Consider the following 15,107-nt stretch of genomic DNA (forward strand, 5'->3'; position numbering starts at 1 on the left):
AAAAATATGGCGCTGATGCATCAATAGATGCACTGAGCTACGTACAACGGCACTATTTCAACATCCTACGTAAATCAGGACACAGGAATGTTAAAAAGAACAAGGAGGCACAATGTTGACTACAAATATTTATTCTTGTTACTTCGTTACAATCTCTGGCAACATTTTCATAGCAGGCACCTATGAATAAACAAGCATGTCCTGGGCAGTTGCAAAGACACGCAAACCACACCAAGACACTTCATTAGTCAGTAAACAATAAAACTATGAAGAAAATTGCAGCATGTGACATTCAATGCAGAACATTGCTTGATCATTGCCTGAACAACAGGTACCAGAGGAAGACTCACCTTTACATTTTTTTCAACATGAACATGCGTGCTTTGAAACATACAATGAATGGCCTAGCAACGCACTCTACTGACAATTTACACAGACACGAATGCCTTAATGGCATGAACAAAGGTGAACATGCAAACCGATTTTCACTGCAGCTTGTTGTCATATACATGAGGTGTATTATAGCAAGATTCACTGAGTAACTTTCAGATCAATAATATGTGTTTTCAAATATACAGGTGATGACACAGTAGAGCATTGCACTAACCATTTCCGCAGACTTTTATACAAATGCCTGGATGGGATCATGAAAGTTAAACAATGCACACTACATCCACAGAGGTGTTACAATACAGTTTGTGATGTCACATGACGTACTAGTGAAAGGCGCATTCAATAATGCTTGCAAAAATGACCTGTGTGATTTGAGATGTCTAGTAAAACACTGGAGTAAGAATTTCCACAAACTTATACACGAATGTCTGCATGGCAGGAACACTTCAACGGTGTATGTAAACTGCAGATAAGTTGTTGCCACGTTGTTCGTATGCCTAGAAAACAGTATGGTCAAGTGACGTTTGGAAAAAAACTGATATTTCCAAAGTGACGGGAAGTTGCATTGTAACAGTTAGCTACCGTTTCCACTAGCTATACAAGGGCCCTGTGGCATAAACGTAGCAGTACAGTTTATATATCCACACATTACCGCAAAACCTTGGTGGTACGTTACATAACAGATAAGAGACAGGCATGTTCATCATTGCTTGGAGGAGTAACTAGACAGTTTGAGCAAGTATTCAATGGACACTTTGTACTTACAATTTGTACAAGTGATAGTAATGCCTTCATGGTGTAAATGAAATGAAACATTACCTTGTGTAAAGAGATGTTCCTAAGGTGCCTCTCATTCATTTGTCGTGCGAGCTTATAGGAAGGTAAATTGGGCATGGTGTGTATATGCGTGTTTTGAAGAGGATGCAATGAGTACATGAAAACAATGCACGAAAAATTTCCGTATTGAACATGACTGCATCCATGGCAGAAGATGGAAAGGTACAGGTTATTTCTATTGGTTATTTCTATTGCTCTCATCTATGTGACTTTCTGTCATGTTACATTGTAAACTACAGAAGGATACCTTAAGAGTTGTCCCGTGCCGGAAGCATGTTCTAAAACGATGAAAAATAGAGCAATCACATACCAAAACAGGTTGTGCTTTGGTTCTTATACTTGCGCTTACTTGAATGGCATGGTACACGTGGGGTAGGGCTGTGAACCTAGGCAACACAAAATTTTTTAAGGAATGTAAATCTAGTCAGGATGTTGTCAGCAAGTTGACAATGGCAGCATTAAGTAACTCGGACAGTATGGCTCTTGGTACATCAGTTTCTCAAGCACGCACGACGTGCAAGAATGGAAGATTTTGACAAGGCTATTGAAGGTGCGCAGGCAGCCAGATAGAATAAAAATGCGTTCTCCAAGGAGCTCTCCTGGCACGCACGCCACATTGGCTGCAAGGGCGCTTTCTACACTGCTATTTTTTAAGGAAGGTTGGCCACAGCAGCTCTCAATCCTACACTTTTACTTCCACATTTATTGTCGATTCTCACCCTTCGAGCCAATGTCTCTTGCCTTACTTGTATGTGCATCCTTGCGGAGAAGAACACGGAAAGAATAGCCTCCAATATATTATGACAGTGTGGAAACAAGGTAATACACGATATCGCACTTCTAACAGCAATTTAGGTGGCTGATACAGGAACATGATTATGGATATGCTGCTCTTTATTTTTTTGAAAGTGAGACTCCGCTACCTTTAGAACTTCTACAACTGCTTCAGAAGCTACACACAACGCTAACTTTTCTTTGTACGATTTCAGCTGTGTGAGTCGCGGAACGTCTTTGTTCCCTGTCATGGCACTTACAAAAGCATCACAGTTTTTTACTAACTTGTTAGCACTGTGAACAACATACCCTGCGAAGTACAAAAATGACTCGTGCTCTAACATATTCATGTCATGAATGTCAACAGGAATGAAAACTGTTTCTCTGGGGCAGTCTTCATTGTCTGAACTTGAACCAGCAAGTAAAAAGCCACCATCCTTAGTGTAGCTACCATCAGCACTAGCGTGTAGAAACTGTGCTAACGTTGCGGAACGCAACGCGCACTTAAATTCATATAACCTGGGAATCGGATGCTTAGCTTTGAGAGTAGAGAAGAAATTTTCCAGCGCATCTTGACAAACTCTGCTAAGGGACAGAAAGCGGAATTTGCAAAATGATAGGAAAGACTCCTGCAGCTCAAGTACAGAGAGCTTACTGAGAATAGCCCCTGTCTGCACAGGCTTCCATGGGGCATTTTTGACGGTGCCGATAAAGAGCCCTTCAAAAAGTACAACAAAATTCTTGAGAAAGCCAATACTTGCCTGCCTCTCTGTCTGAATAACTTTACTCAAGGCAAGTTTGGTTGCTCGTGATGTCATGATGCGAAACCACTTGGCCACAGTTTCAATAAACCAAGCAGTGGCAAGCGCGGACTTCTCTATCAAGCCCTTCTCAACAAGGATGCGCAGTGCAGCCCCAGTATTCACATTGAAAAGACTGTAAGCAGGGCCCACCTTCATTTTTTCGTAATGACCAGGGTCAATACATGTTTGTTTTAGGTGCGTAGCAAATTATAAGTCTCCTTTATTGTCAATTTCAATTAGTTTTTTTATTGGTTCAATGAGAACCGCATTTGTTGAGAGACCAGCTTTTACAACAATGTCATCAGGAAGATGCAAAGTTTGGCCCCTGGTGAGGTGATTGCGCAGATTTTTCAACAGGTGAGGGGCATATGATATAAACCATAGCTTCCGATTCGAATCGCAGGGGTGTGTAGCACTGCAATTTGTCGACTGTGCTTGCCGACTCTAACAAGAAATAACCTCCATAGAGCCTGATTGCCACCACCCATATCTGAAATAACAGCATCTATTTTAAGGCCAATGTCTTCACATGCTCTTATCAATTTCAAGACTTCTTGCAAGACAGGGAGTGCATGAAAACAATTTCCAGTCAAATGGTACCCAATGACCTGCTTCCATCTGGTAGTAACACCACCCAGCATATATACGAGGCCATGGGTAGCCAAGGTGTCTGCAGGGAGGCTGCCATCTGCCAAGGGAATCGTAGGTCTGCCCAGTACTGCGTCAGCCGAAGGATCATATATGAGGCCTGGTGTGATCTGCATGTCATCCATCATGAGGCACGTATGGCGCTCGTACTTTGTCATGCAGTTGACCTGCGCATGATTGGAAGATACGAATAACTAACATGAAAGGTTAGGCAGAAAATAAAAGAAGTGTTAGTGTTTAAGTACATTACGTCGCACAAGTAGGCTGCAATAAGGTGCCATAACGTAAACAGCCCCACAGTCAAAGGTAATCATTCCGTTAACGTTAAGGTCATCTCCATAGAAGCACTTCCCAACCAAGCATCCATTCGAATGAGGTCGACCTATGTAATGAAATAACTGTTTATCATGACACAAACACACGAGCCGTCGAAAGATACCACTGAGAGCTTGCAATGCGGAAAAGCGTCGTCAGGAATATGCATGTTCAGTCAATCAGTGATGATTCGTGGTTTTGGTGCAGCGCACCGATTCGGTACGCTTGCCACAACCAGACCGTGCAAATAACAGTTTCGTTATTTTATATAACACACTTTATCTGGCCAATATCTCGCGCTACCTTACACTATAAACTATAAGCTTCCTATCACAAAACTCTCTTGCATCCTGCCATGATCAGGCAACTATCAAATGGATGTTTGATGGCTTAGATTGTATTGTAGTGTCCTGCAAGGCCTACGTTGTTATTAGATGGGTTGCAGCTAAAATGACAACTCTATGCTATCTAACTTCCATTCAGGCAACCATGATGTGCTAACCAATTTTCGGCAACACCGTGATTGTATTATGAGGCATGCCAGCATAAGTATAGAAAATACAAACAAAAATTTAAAATATCAGAACTTCCACAGTGTTGCAAAATGGACAAATTCGTTACAATTACCTTAACAGCGAGAGAGTCCATAATGTCCACCAGCAGCCCTGGACGAAACTTGCAGTGCTCGATGTGACGTTGAAGTGTACTCTGTGAAGGCAATGGCTGGCCGAGCTCCTTGACCATATCATAGCTCCTCGAGCAGCAGGATAGGCGAATCTTCACTGCTTTGGTCAATGTTTCCTTGGACCACACTGTGCCTCTTGGTGAATGACGCAAGCTGGTGAACTGATCTTCATTTATGTACAAAGACAGGTGCAGCATATGTTTCTTGTGCTCCCACTCTTTCACCCTCGCCTTAGCCTTCGCAATAGTCAGCTGTCGTTCCAGAGCGTTTATTATGGCAAACAGAGCTGCATGCGAGGCTGTACCTGCATGTAAAGGATGTATACTTAAATAAAAAACAACGACATCTGGGTTATTCTACGAGAAACGTCCAAGTCATTTCAGCTACCATCTCAAATGTATTTAAAAATAGTACAGATCTGTAGAATTGAAAACAGTCTGCTGCTAGATTCTCTTGGAGAAAATCTCTTTTTTTTTTATCGCGTGGGAGTCTTTCCGAAATTTGGAGAGTATCGTCGGAGTGTTGTTTACGAAAATAATTTATGGCGAGAGTATGGCATCTCGTTGCAATACCAAATTTAGTCTACAAATTAAGGGAAGGCGTTTGTGTAAAGCAGTGGTCTCAAACTCACCTCAGCCAGTGAGCTGAAGACACTACATTGAGTACTGCCAGGGCAGGCGCAGTGTGAACTAGTGGGCGAGGGGATTGGTGGGTGCGTTTGAACAATATGACAACTATAGTTGCCTTTTGAAAAAGAGGTTTCCCAATATCACATATGTGTCTAACTTACGCAGGGTATTTAGACTCAGGGTTCGAGAAATAACGATACCGATCTTCAGAATGACTGAAATCGACGCCAATTTTTGAATAGAGAGTTTTCGTTCCACGACCTTGTTTCAACGTGTGATGGCCTAATGGACTGCGTCACGAAAAGAATACTTGAGGCCGGCCATGTATGTGTAGCTCATGAACACACTTATTAGGAAAATGAAAAAAAAAGAAATACGGGACAAAGACAGTCCTCGGCAGGCTGCAGTCAGCATGTTTTAGACCCCTTGAGCAAGTTTGCAGCTTAACAATACATCTTATTGCTTTTTTAACACGAAAGAGTTATATACCGGGGTCGGTCCACCAAGCCAAGTTCAAGAAAAAGTTCAACATTGCTGCAGCGAAATTCAAGCACCCTAAGAGCAAAGGCTGTGTCTTTATACAGCAATAAATAAGCATGGCGCCGATCAGCTTAGCTGTGTATCAAACATTGCGTAGATTAGTGCAAGCTTCTAGCTTTTTTTTAAAAAAAGCTTTTCCATTCAGTTCCACGCCATCACGGAATTCGTGAAGCGTGTATACATCTATAGCTTCATATGGACAGTGATAGCTAAAACAATCACGGGAATGAATAAATTTTATTTTCGCGACAAAACGTAAACAAATTTCCTGCGCATAAACTGCAGCGTTACGAGTTTCAAGTAATTGGAAGCTTCAAAATACCTAACGCTTCACCTAAGCACATGCAGTGTGAATGCACTTCCTTAAACAGCACTGCAAGTGCATCACACGGTATCATAAATGCGAGTAAGTTGCATAACTTAGGTCTGCTTCAAAAGGCAATGGTGCGTCAGCTTAGCTGTTTAGTGAAATTACAATAAAGTACTAGCAGCCGATACAGTTTAAGCAGGTCTACCTTTTTCAGTATTCTTTGTTTACAACCATTATGTGTGTAGCAACGAACTCGAAGTGGCCCAGCTGTGCATGCGCACAATCACTGCAGTGGTTTTCTTTTTCGTTGTGCAACTACGCAAGCCGATTTCATGGTCATGAGGAGATACTTAAAATAAGATGATGCATTTACGAACATACAAAATAAAGTTCTAATAAAAAAACTTAAAACCATGTAGTGCGAGTACACAACTCTTTTTTTATGCAGCAAATTCAGTTAGTTTCTATTGCCTCATAGTAAAATTGTGCAATAGTGGGACTAAACTTCAAAAATTGTTTTCTTCACTAAAAGAACAATTACATCGATTAAACTTGTTGTAATTCTCATTCGTATGCGCTTTTCTGGTGATTGTTTCTTGGACCACCTTATACGGTGCTACAGGTGTCTCAGCTTGGGCTGAAGTGGCGTTTTTGCCAACTTTGGGATTTTATTTTAGAGCGTAGGTGCCACGCACAAAGACAACAAAAATAAGAGGAAACATTAAGTCTCATGAAGAGTTTGAATAATTGATTTATGCATGTTACTGGCAATCGTTTTTTGCAGAAGAGTTTCCAAAAACGCTATAATTTACTCAACTTTGCCTACGCGCCAGAAAATGATTAATTTAAAGCTATCACAAGGAACTGTCGTATTATGAAAGCACTATGCTCGGAAAACACATAAAAGCAAGTGTTGAAAGAATGCAATACATGATCGACCTAAAGGAATTTTTTTTTCGTGCCAGCTTTCCCCCCATTTCACGAATTTCGAATGGTGGTCATGTGCGCAAAAAAATTTGCCGCTGAAAATGTTTTGGAAAAATGCTGTAGAAGTAATGTCTATATTTGTTTAATTTTCTCAGATTTTTCAATAGAAACTGATTTTTGGCGAGCGCCACGATTTGGACAGTCGGCGTGGGATGACCCTTGTAATAGTTCATTGTTTAAAAAAAAAGCAAAGTTCACGCAATCAACATGCGCCTTCTTACTCGATATGTTGCACGCAGAACTCCTTTGCACAATGTCCAGTGTACCTCGGCGAACCACTTCGGCTTCAATCGAAATGTGAGGCACATTCTCTGGAGAAATTTCTATAAAATAGAAGAAAGACAGCTCTGTTATTATACTGCATTACTTCCACGTCTGTAACATGAGCGGATACTTCCACTGACATGAAGCATCTGCGAACTTAAAATCCAACCCTGATAATACAGGGCATCTATTTCACTAACAAAAACAGTTCATTGTTCAAAAAAGGCAAAGTGTATGGAATCAACATCACAGCTAGGCATACTCACTCATGAGTGCACTCACTCACACTCATTTGAAACGCGTGAGTTTTAAGTATGAGTGAATACTCATGTATGTGAGCAGGTGTGAATCTCAACGCGAATGAGAAGAGGTGTGTGCGAGTAGGTGTATGAACGTGAGAGAGTACCAATGAGCTAGAAGTAATGTGTGAGCGTGAGTGAGTACGAATAACTGCGAGTACACGTGAATATGACCGTGAGTAAGGGCCTATGAGGGCGAGTAAACGTGAGAACCAATTTGAGTGAGTTCTTGCGAGCCTGGGAGAGTGAGCTGATGTATGAACGCGAGTTTGAGTTTGAGCGTCTTGAATCGGGCTGTTTGGTACATACTGATCTTGAATGAAGAAACAGCGCTATAACAGGACGAGACGAGAGCACACAAACGCGCCGCTGTGTTTGTGTCTTCTCGTCTCGTCCTCTTCTAGCGCTGTTTCTTCATTCAAAATTAGTTTAAGCTGATGTGAGTGTGTGTGAGTTGATGCAAGTATGAACGTGAGCGAGTACCTGTGAGTGTGAGTTGCATCAACTATGAACGTGACTGAGTACCTGTGAGAAAGATGACGCGAGTAAGAACGTGAGCACCTGTGAGTTTGAATACATGTGAGTATGAACGTGAGTGAGCACCTGTGAGCGAGAGTTGATTTTTGTATGAGCATAAGTACTACATATGGGTGTGAGTTGATGTATGGACCTAAGTGACTACCCGTTAGTGTTACTTGATGTGAGTATGAATGTAAGTGAGAACATATGGGCGCGAGTACACATGTGAGTATGAAAGTGAGTGAGTAGCTAGAAGTGTGAGTGTACGTGGATGTGAACGTGAGTATGTGTGGGTGAGTACACGTGAGTATGAACGTCAGTGGGTAGCTTGGAGTAAGATTATGTGATCATGAACGTGAGCGAATAGCTTTGAGTGAGAGTACATGTGAGTATGAACGTGAGTGAGTATTATGAATGCGACTACACGTGAGTGTGAGCATAAGTGAGAGCGATGCCTGAAAAAAATTGGGTGAGTCAGGATTCTCTTGTAATGCTCACCTATGATAACGTAGTGAACAAGTAGACCAGGCTAGTTGGTACAGATTCATCTTCGTAGGAAGCGCAAAGCTACACACAAGAACAGCAAGAAAGAAAGACACTACACAAGCGCTTAACTGCAACTAAGCTTTTATTTGGATAAGCGAACATATATAAAAGTAAAAGAATGACGACCAAACAAAAGAAGAGGCCTACGTGTCATGCCAGTCATCACTCATCCATTCATGCCAAAGACACTATCCAAAAAACAAAGTTCTTTTTGTGTAAGCGAGATAGACGGTGCGCTCACACAATATGATTCATCCCGCTTCATTTCTGCAGCTTCAACGACCAATCTCGTTAACTATCAGTCTTGTTAACATATCTCTGTCGCGTTACAAAATGAAAGTGTTATCAAAGTACGGTACGCAACCACAATCATTGCTGTGGATAGCCAGGTGACCATCTGCGCATTTCTGCACCTTATTACCATGTTCGTTTAGCCGCTCATTAATACACCTTTCAGTTTCTCCAACGTATACGCGGCCACACGACAAGGGTATTCTATACACAACATTATGTGCACACGGAACTGTCTAAACTGTTTAGTAAAACTTGCCCTGTTCCGAGAGAAAAGAAGCGTTGCAAAGTCAACCATCGCAACGACTATTTTACGTGTGCACCGTCTGTGGTGTATAGGGTATTCTTGCCATGTGGCCGCGTATGCGTTGGACAAACTGAAAGGTGTATCAACGAGCGGGTAAAAGAACGCCATAATAAGGTGCGGAAATGCGCGGATGGCCACCTGGCTATCCACAGCAATAATTGTGGTTGTTGCGTGCCGTACTTTGATAACACTTGCATTTTGTATCGTGACAGGGATATGTTAACGAGACTGATAGTTGAAGCTGCAGAAATGAAGCAGCATGAATTTCATTGTGTGAGCGCACCGTCTATCTCGCTTACACAGAAAAAACTTCGACTTTTGGATAGCGTGTTAGGCAAGAATGAATGAGTGATGACTCGCATGACACGTGGGCCTCTTTGTTTGTTTTGTATTCGTTCTTTTACATTTAGATAGGTTTGCCTATCCAAATAAAAGCTTAGCTGCAGTTAAGCGCTTGTGTAGTATCTTTCTACTTTGCTGTCCCTGAGTGTAGTTTTACGCTTCCTACGAAGGTATGTGATCAAGGTACACGTTCTTACCTGTAGAACTCCACTGCACAATGTACAGAGTGCCTCGGCCAACTACTACTGCTTCACTTGGAAGGTGAGGCGGATTCTGGGGACATTTCTACAAGACAGAAGCAAGACATTTCAGTTAATAAACTGCATTACCTCAACGTCTCTATCACGAGGGGATACTTCCACTCGCATGAAGCATTTACGGTTATAATACGCAGTCAGTAAACTGCATTACTTTCATGTTTCTAACATGAGGAGATACTTGCACTCAGATAACGCATTCACGATCATTAAATACAACCCTGACGACACAGGGCATCCATTCCACTTATCTATAACAGTTCTTTGTTGAAAAAAGTGGAGCACATGCGAATAATATACACGTTTTTACCTGGTATGTTGCATGCAGGACTCCATTGCGCAATGTCCAAAGTACCTAGGCCTTACCTAGGCCAACCCCTTCCGCTTCACTTGAAAGGTGGGGCGGATTCTCAGGGGACATTTCTGCAAGACAGAATCAAGACATTTCAGTTAATAAACTGCATTACTTCAACGCCTTTAGCATGAGGAGATACTTCCAATCATTTGACACATTTACGAACATAATATCGAATCCTCACAATACAGGGCATCTGTTTATCTTCTCTATACCAGTTCATTGTTGAAAAAAAAGTTACGTGCATGATGCAATAAACATTCACCTGCTTACCTGGTGTACTGCACGCAGAACTCTGTTGCACAATGTCAAGAGTACCTTGGCCAACCACTTCTGCTTCAATTGAAAGATGGGGCGTATCCTCTGGGGGCATTTCTACAAGATAGAAGCCAGCCATCTCGGTTAATTACAAGCATTACTTTCACGTCTACACCATGAATGTCACCGCAATCGTACCTTGAGTATCACTCTCATGAGATCCGTGAAAGTAGCAATGGTCATGTCCTATTGAGCTGTTGTCAATGCTCATGCCGTTTCCTGAAAATGTCGTTCATAAATGAGCAGACACTATAAAATCAAACGAGACAAGGGTAGTACAATTGATTGAAATGCCGTTTTATTCAACCATTCTAGCAGCTACTTTCACTTAAACCGCTCCAAAGAAGTCGACGCTTTGTTAACAAACTTTGAAGTCTCCTTATACGCCAACCTAGCAAATTCACTGCACTCATTGTATTAGTGTTTCAATGTTTATTGTCACACAGTTCCTAAACTCTGGCATCTGAACACAAAACAAGCGTGTATGCCACACTGATGGGATGCCTGATGAATACGTGAGACACACCATTGCTTTGAGTCTTACGTGTATGCTTTCATGTACACATAATCACAATCAATGGACACATTGCTTTTTACTGTGTGTACGTAAGATTTGTCGCTACAAATATGGAAAAAGGCGCATCGATTTTACGAACCAGAGACCATGTTCAGCTTTGCAAATTAGGGCAGGGCAGTTGATGTTCATGCAACAGTGCACGTAATATTGCTGCAAGATTTAAACATGCACAAAAGGAAAACAAAATGCATTGGATTTTATTGCATTCCCTCCAACTGCCACCACGTGGATTGCATGCAAATATGCGTACATGTGTTTTATTTGCGCACCAAATTGTATTTCTAACTTGAAATGAAGCGCTATAAACGGACCAACAAAAAGAGAGACACAGAGGAGAAATGACTGCATTTTCAACTGTTTGCAGTAGCAAGGAGCGCACAACCCTAAATGCTGTTTGCTGCCAAGCGGCTGTCATTTCGAAACTCAGAATCCATAACGCGTCATTTCAGCAATGGTGGCTTCAGCTTAAGACAATCAGTTTTCGATTAGGGGACGCCCGAAGCACTCAATTACTCGATGGCCCCAACGGGCAATGCACAAAACAACCAACACGGAGGGCCAGGTGCCCTAAGCACCGCAGTGGTCTCAGCGGCTCACAAAGCTTCGATGCGGTCGCTAACCCCTGTCGTCACTTACACATGACAACATTAACGCAACTGATCATGTGGTGTGCTTCATACGTGCGTACATCTTTAATGAGTCCCTTTGCTGCAGCCCCAGAAAGTTATATTGTAATTTTATGCGTAACGCACAAAGCATGCGACGTTTCCCTCATTATTGCATGCGAACCCGCAAGAAATACACCAGGTTATTTCGAACAGAGTGATTAGCTCTTGCAAGTGATTCCTTGTAACGTATTGATGACATAAATAACGTTAAAACGGAATTTTCTCTCTCACCCTATATGTTGATTTTTTTCACAGTCTATCGATTTCTTGCGAATGCAGAATGTTCTTTAATTCAAACATGAAGACAAAACGTTCCTGTGCCGGCGCTACCACTCACAAATAAAGTGGGGGTAGACGGGGAGGGGGTTGGGATGGTATGCTGGCAATGCAAACTAGCAATCTTGCAGCATCGCGTGAAAGTGAGATCAGCTGCGATGCATTTTTACTCCACTGCGCCTTTCAGTGTAGTCATCCTGTGCTCACCGCAGGAACCAAATATCGGTCGCGCACAGCCCGACAATCTCTTTCAGTAGCTATGTTCAAGTTGCTATGTTTGTTTGTCTACCTAATAAATAAACGTGTAATGCTCCAACAAGATATCGAGCAGGGCTATTATTCCGATATTGCAGCACGAGTAATACAAACAGCGCAATGACATACCTGAAAGCAGAGGTCTTTTCGTGCGCCTTCGCTGCAGGGAAGGCTTCAAAAGCGTTGGCACAGCGTCGCGTCTGAGCTTATTTAGGCTGCGCTCAAGAGCAAGTGGCTCAAACTGGTCTGGCGTGAAATGCTCCTGAAAGTGCAGTCATTTCAACTGTGTTAAATCGTACATGCATACGCACAAATATTTGCAACAAAGGTCACGTACTAGACGCGCGTTAGACGCGCGTTGTGTAGCGTTTCAACAAAAGCCGATAAATCTACTCACCTCGCAAAGCCGCGTCGACGGCATTGCACGGAAGTCCTCGCGTGAAATGTTTTGTAGCCACACTTCACGGCGTGCACTATTCCGGATGCCACGAGGTATGTTGTAGAGCGAGAAACCATCTTCTGTTTTGTTGCTGCAGCCTACAGCACAACAACCCGGCATTGTTCAAAAATTGGCAAGTACTTAACGTATTCAAGATCCACTGCGAAGCATGCTTGGCCGAGCGACTTCGCGCCAAATGGAACGCTCCTCTTCCACAGCTCATGTCTTGGATACGATCTCGACTTTCATCGCGGAAAGAATCCAACTGGAACCATATGCACATGCGCACTCGTTTTGAACCTTTTGCTTTATGATAAATATCACCACATTCCACTAATGCCGTCACGTGCAACGATTTCACCTATCACAGACGCAGATGATGGAGAAAGGAGGAGTAGGTGCGAGAGTTAGGTGAACGGCGCAAAGAGCAATGAGTGTCGCTACCTCGAAAACTTTTTTACCTAGGGACCTTAACCCAGCCAACACTGCGTCTCCGTCTTTTGGTGCCGGAGAGAGGCCGGACGAGCAGAAACTCGCATGCGGCAAAGCAACGCAGCGCGGCGTGGGCCTGTGAGTATTTGGCAGGACTGGGACCTGGCGTGGCAACACCGACGTGACGCGACAAAATGAACGCCAGCGAGAACGCGCATTGCGTCACGTCGAAATGTATTGGCACTTCGACTGTGGAATGTAGTCACGTTCTCACATGACACGCATCTCATCGTTATCATGTTTGCACCAGTTACACGCCTTCATCATGAGTTGACGTCATGTAATACCAAATTTGGCATAAGTGAAGCCAGTGAAACGGCCGGGAGTGCATCATGAGTGTGGCATGTAGTCGTGTTGTCACATGACATGCATGTCGTGTTTATCATTTTTGGATGTGCCATTTAGCTATGTCGTACGTTCGCGTCCCGTAATACTGAATTTGGTACATGGGAAGCTAGACAATCATGAGCGAGGCCACCATGAGCGTAGCATGTAGTCATGTTGTTACATCACACGCATTTATGCTTATCATTTTTACACCAGTATCATACCTTCGTCATCCATTCGCGTCCCGTAAAATCAAATTGAGTATAAGGAAAGCTGGCGAAACGGTCACCAGCGCATCATGAGCGTTGCATGTAGTCATGTTGTTACATGACACACACCTCGTGATTACCATGTTTGCACCAGTAACGTACCTGCGTCGTGTATTCACGTACCGTAATACCAAATTTGGTATTAGTGAAGCTAGTGAAACGGCTGCCAGAGCATCATGAGCATGGCATGTAGTCATGTTGTTACATGACGCGCATGTCATAATTTTCATGTTAGGGTCTGTGGTTTGTGTTTGCCATGCAATCATTCTATACATACCATTTTTGCAGCTTAATTGCCATTAGAACAAAAGCACCTCAAGAGCTGCAGCACCATGAGATGTAAATCAAGACATTCGTGACATATTTAATGATTTTCATGTTATGACTAGTCTAATATGTTTTTATGCACTCATGCTATGTCATACCAAGTTTGGTATCGACACCATAATCGAAACGGCCAGAAGAGCTAAAAGTCGTAGGCGGCTAGATAGATAGATAGATAGATAGATAGATAGATAGATAGATAGATAGATAGATAGATAGATAGATCCGATCAAAGTCGTCGAAGTTCGCTAACAATTGCTTATCAATCAATAAAAACGACGACGTTTTTCGCCGGTAATAAGAAACAATGAAATAGCTTTTACACAATCAGCAGCTGCAGTCAGCTTCGTACGGGCCACAGCGCTGGTCTTTCTGCGCTACATATCATTCAGACAACTGGCGATGTACGTTGGTAGTGGTACCACCAGATCAATACCAATATGTTTCGCCTTTCTTTTTCTACCTTTTATCTCAGGCTTTTCAAATCTTTGTCGACTTTTTCACTTTTTCATTTACAACTGATTTTCTCCTGTCTTTTTTTTAAATGGCATAGCCTCCAAAATTTTTTAAGATACAGTGAAACCAATTACCTTTTTCAGTATGGACAAAGTTCTTTTAAGCAACCAAACTAAACAGAACCTCACCCAGGACCATTATATGTGCCTGCCGCTTTCGCCTAGGCTGGACGGTTACTTGTTTTACTGGGCATTAGTTCGAACACATAACCGTTTCATTTTCACCGCCTGCATTTTCAAGTTACACCCTGACAACCTTACAGTAACATGGAATGCGTGTTTTCGCGAAAATGTTTTACTGTAAAAATTCTGCGTGTGTTTCTTGTAACACAAAATACGATTTTCCGATGCAGGAAGCTCGCCCGAGCGTGAAACCCGCAGGGGAGTGTATGAGCAACTGTGTCCTGGAGTGCTGTCTCACCGGAGAAAAAAAATCGCATTTGTGCAAACCAGAATGTGCAAGTAGATGTGAAGGGCGATGTCAATAGGCCAGGCTTGCGCACAAATAATCGGGTGAGTGCCACACCATTGAAAAAAGTTGTAAGT

The sequence above is a fragment of the Rhipicephalus microplus genome, chromosome 6 (genome assembly GCF_043290135.1).
Source record: "Rhipicephalus microplus isolate Deutch F79 chromosome 6, USDA_Rmic, whole genome shotgun sequence".
NCBI lineage: Eukaryota > Metazoa > Arthropoda > Arachnida > Ixodida > Ixodidae > Rhipicephalus > Rhipicephalus microplus.